This window comes from Gekko japonicus, unplaced genomic scaffold (assembly GCF_001447785.1).
Source record: "Gekko japonicus isolate JY-2015 unplaced genomic scaffold, Gekko_japonicus_V1.1 scaffold2184, whole genome shotgun sequence".
NCBI lineage: Eukaryota > Metazoa > Chordata > Lepidosauria > Squamata > Gekkonidae > Gekko > Gekko japonicus.
This window is the reverse complement of record NW_015173738.1, coordinates 114,710-127,161: the sequence shown is the minus strand read 5'-3', so window position 1 is coordinate 127,161 and position 12,452 is coordinate 114,710. Positions and strand designations below refer to the sequence as shown.

Sequence of the window (12,452 nt, the reverse complement as noted above, 5' to 3'; positions counted from 1 at the left end):
AGAGAGAGAGAGAGAGAGAGGAACTGGCACAGGAAGTAAGGATTAAACCCTCCTTCCTCAGGTACAACTTCCCAGATCTTCAAAGTGGCCACAGAAAACTGCTAAACTAATGAGTTTTTAAAAACCCCTTATATGCTTTTTAACTCTTTGTTAATAAATACATGTACCTTTTCATACTATATAAATTAAGTTTTTATTGTTGGCTCTCTATTCTGTTTGAGTTACTCTTTTAGGTTCTGGATCCCAGGTTTTAGGGTTTAGCCCCCCCCCTTTTGTCCCCTCCACACAGACACCATCGGGCTTTTTGCCAGCTTAAAAAAAAAATAACACCAGTGGTTGCTATATCACTGTAGTGTTATAATGATTTAGAGACAAAGTAACCACTGGTTTTTTTAAAAAAGCCCTCTGATGGCATGGTAGTGCTTAAAGTATTGGACTTTTTGTTGTGGTTCAGTCGCACAGTCAAGTCCGACCCTTCGCGACCCCATGGACCAGATCACGCCAGGCCCTCCTGTCTTCTGCCGTCCTCTGAAGTTTGCTCAATGTCATGTTCGTTGCATCTATGACACTGTCTAACCATCTCATCCTTTGCCATCCCCGTCTTCTTTGACCTTCAATCTTTCCCAGCATCAGGGTCTTCTCCAGTGAGTGCTCCCTTCTCATTTGGTGGCCAAAGTATTTGAGCTTCAGTTTCATTATCTGGCCTTCCAGGGAACAGTCAGGGTTGATTTCTTTTAGGATTGACTGATTTGATCTTCTTGCAGTCCAAGGGACTCTCAAGAGTCTTCTCCAGCATCATAGTTCAAAAGAATCTATTCTTTGGCGCTCGGCTTGAATCCCTACTTTGCCAGGGAAGCTCACAGGGTGATATTGGGCCAGTTACTCAGCCTAACCTACCGCACAGGATTATTATGAGGATAAAACAGAGGAAGAGAAGAAGAAGCAGAAGAGATTGGATTTATACCCTGCCCTCCACTCAGAGTCTCAGAGTGGCTTACAAACTCCTTTCCCTTCCCTCCCCACAACAGACACCCTGTGGGGCTGAGAGAGCTCTTTCAAGAACTGCCCTTTCAAGGACAGCTGTGCCAGAACCATGGCTTGCCCAAGGTCATCTAGCAGCTGCAAGTGGAGGGAATCAAACCCGGTTCTCCCAGATTAGAATCCGCACACTTAACCACTACACCAAACAGGAAAATTATGTATGTTGCTTTAGGTCCCCACTGGGGAGAAAAGCAGAGTATAAATAGCCTAAGAAATAAATGAAACTAGAGAAGGAATTGGAAGTTGTGAGGGACGATGGGTAGTAAAATGTGTACACTTTCCCATCCAACAGCTGCATATGGATTTGGGCTGTCATCTTCCTAGAAAGATCAGAGCAAAGCAGGGAAAAACAAGGAGAGTAGATGACCAGAGGACATTATTATGTGAATCCTCAAACACACACACACACACACACACACACACACACACACACACACACACAAACTCAGCACTTCACTTTGGAAGCCAAGGTGGGGCAAACCAGCCATGTGGATGCAGCCTTTTTATCTTCTATCTGTAATGTTCTTGCAAGTATTTAGGATCTTTTTCATTACTGCTGAGCCCCCATAATGATTTCTCTTAATTTCTACAAAATGTATGAGTTTTACTTCCCTGGGTTCCCATAGAGAAAGTGGGGCCAGAGAGGAGAATATTTGCAGAAAGATTTAGCCATTGATTCCTGATCAAATCTACAACCCAGTTGTGACTTGAATTTGTAGTTCCTGGTGCTTTTAACAAATGCACATATAAATTCTTATACAATAAACATAAAACTATTATCAAATAGATGAAATGATCCAACTGATCTATACGAACATTAATATATCAAATAAATTGTTTACTAGCCAGAACTCCCAGCATGCCCGGGGTGGTTGCGTCCAGGGCTCTAGTCGGGGGGGAGCTCTCAGGTACGGAGCTCCGGAAGAGAACCTCTAGGGGGCGGGGCGGTCACGTGGTGAAGCCCCGCCCCCTTCTTTACCCCGCCCTCTGCTTCGATCCTCATTCCGTTTGGGAATGAGGATGAAGCAGGAGGGTAAGTAGCCGGGCCTTCTGACACACTTCCAGTGATGTAAGGGGGTGTGGCCTTCTGTCACTTCCGGTTATGTCAGGGGGCGTGGCATATGCAAATAAGTTATGCTAATGAATTATGCTAATGAGCTCCGGCAGCTCTTTTTCTACAACAAGACCCCTGATGTAGTCTAGTTCTGGTGTCCAGCACTGTAATACTTATTTTACAGAATCCTATGGTCTTTCTACACATAATCCAAATCTTTTCTTATAATACAAAAACATCCTTTAACTTCCTGGTTAGAACAACATGAAAATATTAGAGAATCTATGGTTTAGAAATGGATTTAGCTTACAGACCAAGAATTCTTAAACAGAAAGAAAAATATCAACCCAACTAAAGTTTGTAAACCAGTACTAGCAGCTACTGAACCATCATTTCCAGCATGACATACTGTTTGAGGAAATACTGGGTGTGCTTGTCATCATCAGATGATCAACTTATTTTACACTGAGGGATTCTGTGTTTGTGGGAAATTTAATATAGAAAACATAAATCTATGAGAAGATTGTGGGTTTTCCGATTTTGGATGCTAAATTTAGGGAATATGTTTTTTTTAAAAAATGAACTTTCACCCAAATTAGTGGGCGAGGAGAAAAGTATCACTGAATATTAATCCCCAAACAGCATAGATACTAAGGTAATGCATTTCCCCCATAAAAATTTCCCTCCATTTGACAGTTTTTTTTCTTACTTGATCATAACGGAAATGTGTTGTGTGGAGAGCCAAACCCAGAAGCTAAACTCTAAATAAAATACCCAGAATTACTATCTAATTAGATGTGAGTTTTCTTAGATAACATCAGTCTACCAAATCATATTATTTATTTACAACACATTAAACCTATATCCAACCCTCTCCATGTGGGAATGAAGATACTGTTGAGCTCACACATACATGTTCCTCATTCAGTGAAATAACATGCAGGTCAAATATTATAGGCAGTGTTTTAGTATCTCTTCCTATTCCTTCAAGTCAGTACTTTCTATGGAGGTAGCTCACATGGTATATGGCAAGTTACCAAAGTTGAGATGGGGGGGGGATGAGAGTTTCCAGCCTTCAGGTGGGGCCTGGAATTACAACTGATCTCCTGATGACAGAGATCAGTTCCCAGGAGAAAATCACTGTTTGGGAGAGTGGCTCAGCCCCGTAGCTAGGGAATTCTTTGGGAGGGGGCCCTGGGGGGGCCCGCCAGCTAATTAAATGGAAGTACAGTGCAGGTGGTAAATTGGAGCACTTTGGGGGCAGCCCTGGAGGGAGGGGGCCCAGAAGAAACACAAGGGGGCCGGGCCCCGTGGGCCCCATGTTAGCTACGGGCCTGGTGGCAATCCCTTGCTACCCCAAACCCCACCCTCCCCAGGCACCTCCACCTCCCTAAACCCCAGCAATTTCCCAACCCAGAGCTGACAACCCTACCGAAGACTGACTAGTGGTGACTTTTAGGGCTAGATGTTCTCTGAATCCAAGACTCACTAGTCTTAGTCTGCCACTCTAACCACAACACTACCATTGTCCGATATTTAGCTAACAGCCTTTTGTCTGTGCATACTCAGTTCTAAAAAGTACTAATTATAATCCCGCACAGAAACATATCCATATATGTCCATTTTTTCTGTGGGAAAAGGCATTTCACAGGCTTAACTTTCCATTGTAAAACATATAGTCTCTCCATTGCCTAGGATTCAGGTGATTTACAAGTTGCTACAGAGCTGCGGTGGCTCAAGTGGTTAAGATGCTGAACTGCAGGCTGTGGAAGGTCGGTAGTTCAGCAGTTCAAGACCCGAGTGTGCCGCATGACGGAGTGAGCTCCCATCTCTAGTTCCAGCTCCTGCCAGCCTAGCAGTTCGAAAGCAAGAAATTGCAAGTAGATAAATAGGTACCACTTCAGTGGGAAGGTAACAGCGTTCCGTGCGCCTTGGTGTTTACTCATGCCGGCCACATGACCACGGAAATGTCTTCGGACAGCGCTGGCTCTTCGGCTTTGAAACTGAGATGAGCACTGCAACCCTAGAGTTGGACTCGACTGGCTTTTGAGCAAGAGAACCTTTACCTTTACAGATTGATAAATCTCAACACCTTTGCAAAGTTTGGCCTTTATACAGCAGGGACAAGTGCATATCAGAGTCAAAGTCAGTATTTGCATTAACCAAAAGGAATTGAACTTTGGGTTGCCAACTCCAGTCTGGGAAATTCCTGGAAGTTTGGGGGGGGGGTTGCCTGTGAAGGGAAGAATTTGGAAAATAATTTCACCTAGAATCTATGGAATACCATAGAGTTTGCCCTCTGAAGCTTCCATTTTCTCCAGGGGAACTGATCTGAAGATAAATTATAATCCCAGGAGAACTCTAAGCCCCTCCTGTAGGTTGGCAAGCCTAAAATACATCAAGTAATTAAATATCAATGAAATGACAGTACCATTACATCATCAATTGGTCTCCAGCCCAAGGAAGAACTGCTTCTGTCACCCATCTCTCCTAAGCAGCTGTGTCAAACAACTGTAAGTTATAGACACATCTGCATCTACAAGGAGGTTGCACATTTTCTGGCTCAGTAAAATTCTGAAGGCGTATGTAAATACATGCAACATATAAATAGCCACGGATTCAGCCTAGAAAGGAAAAAGGAAAATCAAGCAGAAACAGTGGCATTTGCACTAATGGCATATCATATGTGAAATACAGAAAGCTGCCATATACTGAACTAGACCATTGGTCCAGTCTTTTTGCCTGGCTTTCTGGGCCTTTCCCAACACTTGCTGCCTGGGATCCTTTCACTGGAGATGCCAGTGGCTGAACCTGGGACCTTCAGCAGGCATGGCGTAGCTCTGTCCTTAGCCCATAAAAAGTAGCGACTGTCCATTTAAAAGACTGATTAGTTGCAACATGAAGTCTCTCTCAAAAAGAATGATGAGCATTCTTTGAAAAGAAGGGAAGCAAAAACATATATGTTGAATATCTTAATTTCTTTGAGGGTGGAAAACCCTCAGTATTTTGAATACTTTAATTTCTTTGAGGGGGGAAAACCTCAACCAACCTTCGCATCTTCAAAAAAAAAAAAAGTGATTGCTTTCTCCCCTGTCCTTACATTCAGTATTCATTACTGAAAACAGAGCCAAGTACACAGACCAAAAAAGTCTGAGACCAAAAACAAAATGAAATAAAAACAAAACCCAGACAGAAATAGGATACTTACATTTTATGCTCTGCTGCCTGATGTTAGGAGTTATGCTTTCTGAGGCAAATTTAACACAAGCCCTGGGTTGACTAACTATATAATGAACCTAGGGATGGGGAGTGGCTTCTTGTTCCCTCCAGCAATCAAATACTCAAGGAAGTGGTACACGTGACAGAGGGCACACCTCTATGCATACCTACTCATGAGAAAGTCCATCTTGGAGGCTTACTAATTGATAAGTATTTCAAAAGTCCCAAAAAAATCTTCCAAGATATTTGCTGCTTTTAATGCTTAAAAACAATGGAACACGAGAGGTGAAGAACATTCTGTTACAGAGGGGGCAAAAATATTCTTTAATTGTACAATTTATTGGCAGTTCCATTGCTTCCATACTGGAAGTATTCAAGCTCAGTTCAAAATTGTAGATGTATTAGCATTTATTGCTCAACATGGAAAATTTGCCAAAAGGAAACAGTACGTGCCAGGGCCATGGTTTCCCATAGCCTGTTGCTTATACTTCTTTTACAATGTAAAATGCTTTTCATGTTTCGTATTTTTACCTCAAGGCAAAAGAAGTTAAGGAAAAGGAAGAAAGGAACATTGTTCCAGAACCCGGAGGTGAAGTAACTCCATGATGTTGCATCTTTTCTTGGTATGCCCTGCTTCTTGTACTGGGCGTGGCTTTAGTTTGTACACCCCTCAAATGCCATATCAGCGTATGTTACATTACTTTATATATACATCCATTTCATGACTAATGGATAACTCACAACACAGTTTACAACACCTGCTGAAACTAGCCCTGTAGTTTCCATGGAAGTTCCAGCAACCAGATATTATCTTAGCTGTAATAGTATTTAACTAATGTGTGCAAAACAGAGGCTGTATACTCCTGCCTCGTTTAATCAGTTCTACTGTTATTATTAAAATACAGGCATTAGAAGAAAAACTGGGTACACCTTACCATCAGCCATAATATTTTACGAGCCCCTAAGCATAATGAAACTAGAAAGAAAACCATGGTGTACAGAAAAACAAGTTAGATTTAGGTGGGTAGCCATGTTGGTCTGAAGCAACAGAACAACATTTGAGTCCAGTGGCACCTTTAAGATCAACAAAGTTTTATTCAAGGTATAAGCTTTCATGTGCATGCACACTTCTGCAAGATACATTGAAATGGAAGTTACCGCTCCATACATATGGGTAGAGGGTGAGCGGCAAATTAGCATACAACATAATGGATGCAAGAACCAAACAGGAATAACAAGCTTAGTTTATATGGTCACCATGTGTTTGGATTTAATTCTGGGGGAATTCCCCACCATAATCTCCAGTTTTGTTATATTTATTTGCTTTACTACGTTTCCCCCCTCCTGGAACTGAACTTGAATTTTATTCTATAAAAAACGTTGCAAAGCTTATCAAATCCCCCTCCCCCCCAACAAATGTCTAAATGTGAGGCCTCCTTAGCTCTGGCCCAAGAAATTTCTTGAAATTTGGGGATGGTGCCTGAGAAGGGTGTAGACTGGGGAGAAGAGGAAGCTCAGTGGGGATGTGATGCCATTAGGCTTGCCAAGTCCCCCCGGGTGGTGGGGAAACCCCCGCCCCAGAGGCCCGTTCCCCGCCGTCGCCGGATCGGGCCCCGGGGGGAACTCCACCCCGACGTGCACGTCACCAGGAAGTGACGCGACCACGCCGGGCACGCTGGGGGCGGGGCCACGGTCATCCGAGGGAAAACCCCCAGCGTGCCCAGTGTCGTCACGTCACTTCCTGGTGACATGGATGCGGCACATGCACGCGCGTTCCAGGATTGACCCAAGAGTCCCCCTTGGCAACCCTAGATGCCATAAAGTCTACTTTCCAGAGCTAACGCTTCCTGCAAGGGAACTGATCTCCGTATTCCGGAGATCAGCTGTAACTCCAGGAGAACTCCAGGTCTAGTCCGAAGTTGGAAACCCTAGGTCAAGGCCAAATAGCCCTCCTGGCCTTTCTTCTCACTGGCTATGAGTCTGAGGGTATGGTTGGGAAACAAGTAATTCAGCAACCTTGCTGAAGCTAATCAGGTCTCAGTCTGGTTTGACTGCCTGGATGGATTGACTGCCTCATGTGTGCTATCTTGAGGTGAAAGGTGGGATATAAATGTACTGATACATTCCTTGTTTGCTTTATTGAAGTATAATATGCCAAAAGAAATTCAAATGTAACTGTACCGAGTCTACATCAAGATAATCCAACCCCCCCCCCCACTACAGATACTTTTAATGAAATAATCAGCAAAAGAAACAAACAAGCCCCTCCCCGGAACTTTAGCAGATAAGTGACAGGGCCTTAGAGCCAGCAAAGCGTAGTGGTTAGAATGTCAGAGCAGGATCTGGGAGACCCAGGTTTGAACCCCCCGCCTGCCATGGAAGGTTGCTGGGTGACCTGGTTGCTGGGCCAGCCACACACCCTCAGCCTATCCTTCTTCACGGGGTTGTTGTGAGGATACATGGAAGAGAGGAGAATGATGTAAGCCACTTTGGGTCTCCATTGGGAAGAAAGGTAGGGCATAAATGATGCGAATGAACAAAAATAGTCCAATAATAGCAAAAATAGATCTCAGGAGACAGAAACAAATTGATCAAAGCTACACAAAACTCAATCGAATAATTAAAAAACAAACAAACTGGTGTTTTTAATGCCAGCAGTGAAGATTCCAGGTTGACCTCTTAAAGTGTTCCAGAGATGAGGCATCCACTATGGAAAAGTCCCTCACCTGGATTACCATCCACTTAAGCTCCATTGGCAAGGTACTCAGAGAAGGAACTCTAAAGAAAGTACCATCGGCAAGGTACCCAGAGAAGGAACTCTTAGCTAGTGGATGCATCATGCGGGAGGAGATGATCTTTCAGATATCATCTTGGGCCCAGACTATTTACAGCTGATTCCTCTTGATGACTACAAAGAAGGCAAATGCCATGAGCAGTTGCTCTAGGTGTTATTCAGGAAGGCAAACCAAAGTCTGTATGACTCACACATTCTCTATGTATATGGAGTACATTTCCCCTTTTGCCATCCAGTAAACTCATGTTGCTTTCTGTAAATACACATAATTGAAACAATAACATGGGCAGGGACTATCTGTATGGGGCTCCCCCCACCACTAGGTAATATGACCATTTGACTTCCATTAATTCTTGGCCTACTGTATCTTCTAAAATAAATCTCCAGGATTATTAATATTATGGCTATCATGTCTGTTCAATTTGCTCTCTCAGAATTAGCTTCTAACCATAGAGTTTTTGCCCCAAAACCAGACCATCACCCACAACATGCCTACATCACTTCCTGGTCACATCGGCACATCACTGAAATGCTGGGCATTTCTCCTTTGAGGGGAGGGTAATTCCCCCCTGCCAGTCAGCTGGCCAGTGGTAAGAGAGATGAGGTCTGGCAGCAGGAGACCCCCACCTCCACTGGGGAGTTCTGACTTCCCTAGGTGTCACCCATCCTGGATAGGATTTTACTTCCCTTAAAGAAACAGGTCCATAATCTGGAGGCACTCTTGGACCCAGGCTTACTGCTGGATAAGCAGGTGGCAGCTGTGGCTAGGAGAGCCTTTTACCACCAACTGGTTAGCCAGCAGCAGCCTTTCCTGGGCAGAAATCATCTGGCCACTCTGGTGCATGCCCAGGTTACATCTAGATTAGTTTACTGCAATGTACTCTGTGTGGGGCTGCCATTGAAAATAGTTTAGAACAGAGGTGTCAAACTCATTTGTTACGAGGGCCGGATCTGACATAAATGGCACTTTGTTGGGCCGAACCATGTGTGCCATAAAACGTAATGGCAGGTACAGGAGATACAAACTGTAAGGCCAGCAGCTGGTAAGCTCCAAGTTGGTGTATCCTCACTGCAAGCCCTCATGCATTAGGAAGGAGGTACAAAGGAAAACCCGCATGGGTGGACTGGACAGCCAGCGGTGCAGCACTGGGCAGACGCTCCTACGCTGTCTGACTGCTGCAGACAAAGTTGTTCCACCGTGCTGAAGCCACAGCCGGGGTGGCTCCGCCCACTCCCCCTGAACAGTCTTCTATTCCCTCCCTTACACTAGATGCTTGCAGGCCGCATAAAAGACCTGGATGGGCTGGATCCAGTCCCTGGGCCTTATGTTTGACACCCCTGATTTAGACGCTTCAGTTGGTTAAGAATGCTGCAGCCAGGATGTTAACTGGAGTGAGACATAAGGACCATATCACTCCAGTCTTGGCCTGTCTACACTGGTCCCAATCTGTCTCTGGGCACAATTCAAATAGCTAATGTTGACCTTTAAAGCCCTACATAGTTTGGCATCAGCATACCTGAAGAACTGCCTGCTCCCTTATGAACCTACCCAGCCACTACAGTCATCTTCTGAGGTCCTGCTTTGGGTTCTCCTGCCTTTTGAAAGGTTCTTCTCAGTCATGGTACCAAAACTCTGGAACTCTGTTTGGAAAAGCTCTGGAACTCTGGAAGAAGACTCATTCGTCCCCTTCTTTTGCCATCTACTGCTAGGAATGCCAGCTTTCAGGTCAGTATAAGGTAAAGGTTCCCTTGCTCAAAAGCCAGTCGAATCCGACTCTAGGGTTGCGGTGCTCATCTCCGTTTCAAAGCCGAAGAGCCAGTGCTGTCCGAAGACATTTCCATGGTCATGTGACCGGCATGACTAAACACCAAGGCGCACGGAACGATGTTACCTTCCCACCGAAGTGGTCCCTATTTATCTACTTGCAATTTCTTGCTTTCGAACTGCTAGGTTGACAGGAGCTGGAACTAGAGACGGGAGCTCACCCCGTCATGCGGCAACTCAGGTCTCGAACTGCTGAACTACTGACCTTCCACAGCCTGCAGTTTAGCGTCTTAACCACTTGAGCCACCGCAGCTCCCAGGTCAGTATATAGTACCCTCAAACTTAAAGGCAGCTCCTCCTCGTCTTGGTAACCTCTTTCTCTGGAGAAATGAGTCATTACATTAGTACAACACCCCTACTTTTCACTGGCTCAGGGTAACAGAATGCTAACCAAAATAATATGCCTGCTGTCTCATTCACTTGTTACACTTTAGACTGGTCCTCCTTGTCCACATGGAAATGCATGGAGAAAATAAGTGTATGAGGGGTTGCCTGTTATGTTGTGTGGGACTCTAAAGTGGTCATAGGGACCTAAAGCTCCTTTTAAATACAATGCTATTAATTTTCCAAACAAGATGACCTAGTTTCTTGAAGTGTATCTCCAGTGACATATGTAAAATTTAAATGCTACACTTAGGAGCACAATTAATCAATTAGAAAAACCCTCACTACATCCTTACATAATATGAACTTTAGTAATAAAGAGTTATGATTAGTAAATTTAGTAGATTGAATCCTGACTGACAGATTTATGGAACAGAGATGGCTCTGCTAGCCTTATCTGATGACATTGGTTCGAGTGTAGACAAAGGCCATGGCTCTTTTTTGCTCTTGCTGGACTTAGGTAAAGGTAAAGGTTCCCTTGCTCGAAAGCCAGTCGAACCTGATGCTAGGGTTGCGGTGCTCATCTTTGTTTCAAAGCCGAAGAGCCAGCACTGTCCGAAGACATTTCCGTGGTCATGTGGCCAGCATGACTAAACACCAAGGCGCACAAAACGCTGTTACCTTCCCACGGAAGTGGTACCTATTTATCTACTTGCAATTTCTTGCTTTTGAACTGCTAGGTTGGCAGGAGCTGGAACTAGAGACGGGAGCTCACTCCATCATGTGGCACACTCGGGTCTCAAACTGCTGAACTACCAACCTTCCACAGCCTGCAGTTCAGTGTCTTAACCACTTGAGCCACCGCAACTCCCTTGCTGGACTTACCTGCATGCTTTAATACATACCATCTTGTTGAGGTGCTTGAAGGCAGAATTGGGTATTTGGGAATATGTGCTAAGCTGGTTCAAATAATTTGTCATGGATCGGAATCAAAGAGTTGCTGTTGGAAACTGGTTATCATCAGTGTGGGATCTATCCTGTGGAGCACAATTCCATCCCCCATGCTTTCAGTCTCTATGCAAAGCCCTTAGGACAAATAACTTGCAGCTTTGGGATTTGTTGTCATCAATATGTGGATGATACCCAACTCTGCATATCCTTATCCAAATCTCTTGGTGATGCAGTAGAAGTCCTGAAAAACTGCCTGGCTGGTGTGGTAAACTGACTAAGAGTGAATAAATTGAAACTAAACCCTGAAAAGGCAGAGGCAATGCTGGTTGGGAAGACACAGATCTTGAAAGACATTGTGCTCCAGACTTTTGATGGAACTCAGCAGACCCTTGCTGGCTCAGTTAAGAGCCTCAGGTTTATACTAGACATGACATTATTTCTGGAGAAGGAAGTTAATGCAGCTGAAAAAAGGGTTTTCTTCCAACTCATCCTAGCCTGTAAGATGGCCCCTTACTTTGATATGGCTGATCTGGCCACCTGGATCCATGCCACAGTAACATTGAGACTAGACTACTGTAATGCAGTATATATTGGCCTCCCCTCAAAATCAGTTAACTGTAAGTAGTATCCAGTATGTAATTTTGGCGTCATTTCATGTGTCACATTAATAATTAGGTTTTGCTTCAGTTCGGTTTTTTAGATTTCTGGTCGGTTCGGCAACCCTAATCCTATTGCATTGTTTAATTGGATGTCACATCCTATTAATTCTATTGACTCTGTGTAACCTGCCTTGAGTCCAAGTGAGAAAAGAGAATTAAAAATAGCATAAATAAATAAATAACTAGTTTAACAGATAACAGCACGTTCTTCTTTGTGAAAATACAACATATTAAGGAAGTCAGCATATTTTATATTAACTATCGATACTACTAACCTGCAATCCCTGACATCAACAGTTCTATATCTTGGTGGACAACAAGGTTGTTAAAGTCTTCTAGATGGCTGCTTTTGGCCTTATTAGATAGTTCAGAATTATATGGATCATTGCTTTGATTCAGTATAAGGCTATTATTTTTATCTTATATACAGTTTGTAGGATCCTTGATGATTTGTAAGCCAATGAATGGCAGGGTAGTCATTTTAAAATAAATAAATAGACTCAGACAAGTGGAGACCCGCAACAAAATGTTGCGTACTGAGTTCATCTTGAACTCCGTTCTCTCTCTTCCCCCTCCCAGGCTCTG

The 12,452-nt window shown here is 43.9% G+C and overlaps 1 long non-coding RNA gene across 2 annotated transcripts in view; it reads right to left on the bottom strand.

Moving 5' to 3' along the window:
• LOC107120673 overlaps window positions 1-5,347 on the bottom strand; it is a 9,479-nt gene extending 4,132 nt beyond the window's left edge. The window contains exons 1-2 of one of the 2 annotated variants that reach the window (XR_001482832.1): window positions 5,304-5,347; window positions 4,527-4,719 (exon numbers count right to left, since the gene is read on the bottom strand). This is a non-coding gene — a long non-coding RNA (uncharacterized LOC107120673). The remainder of the gene's footprint in view (window positions 1-4,526; window positions 4,720-5,303) is intronic. The other variant, XR_001482831.1, reaches the window with a different exon arrangement.
• Window positions 5,348-12,452: the final 7,105 nt, after the last annotated feature.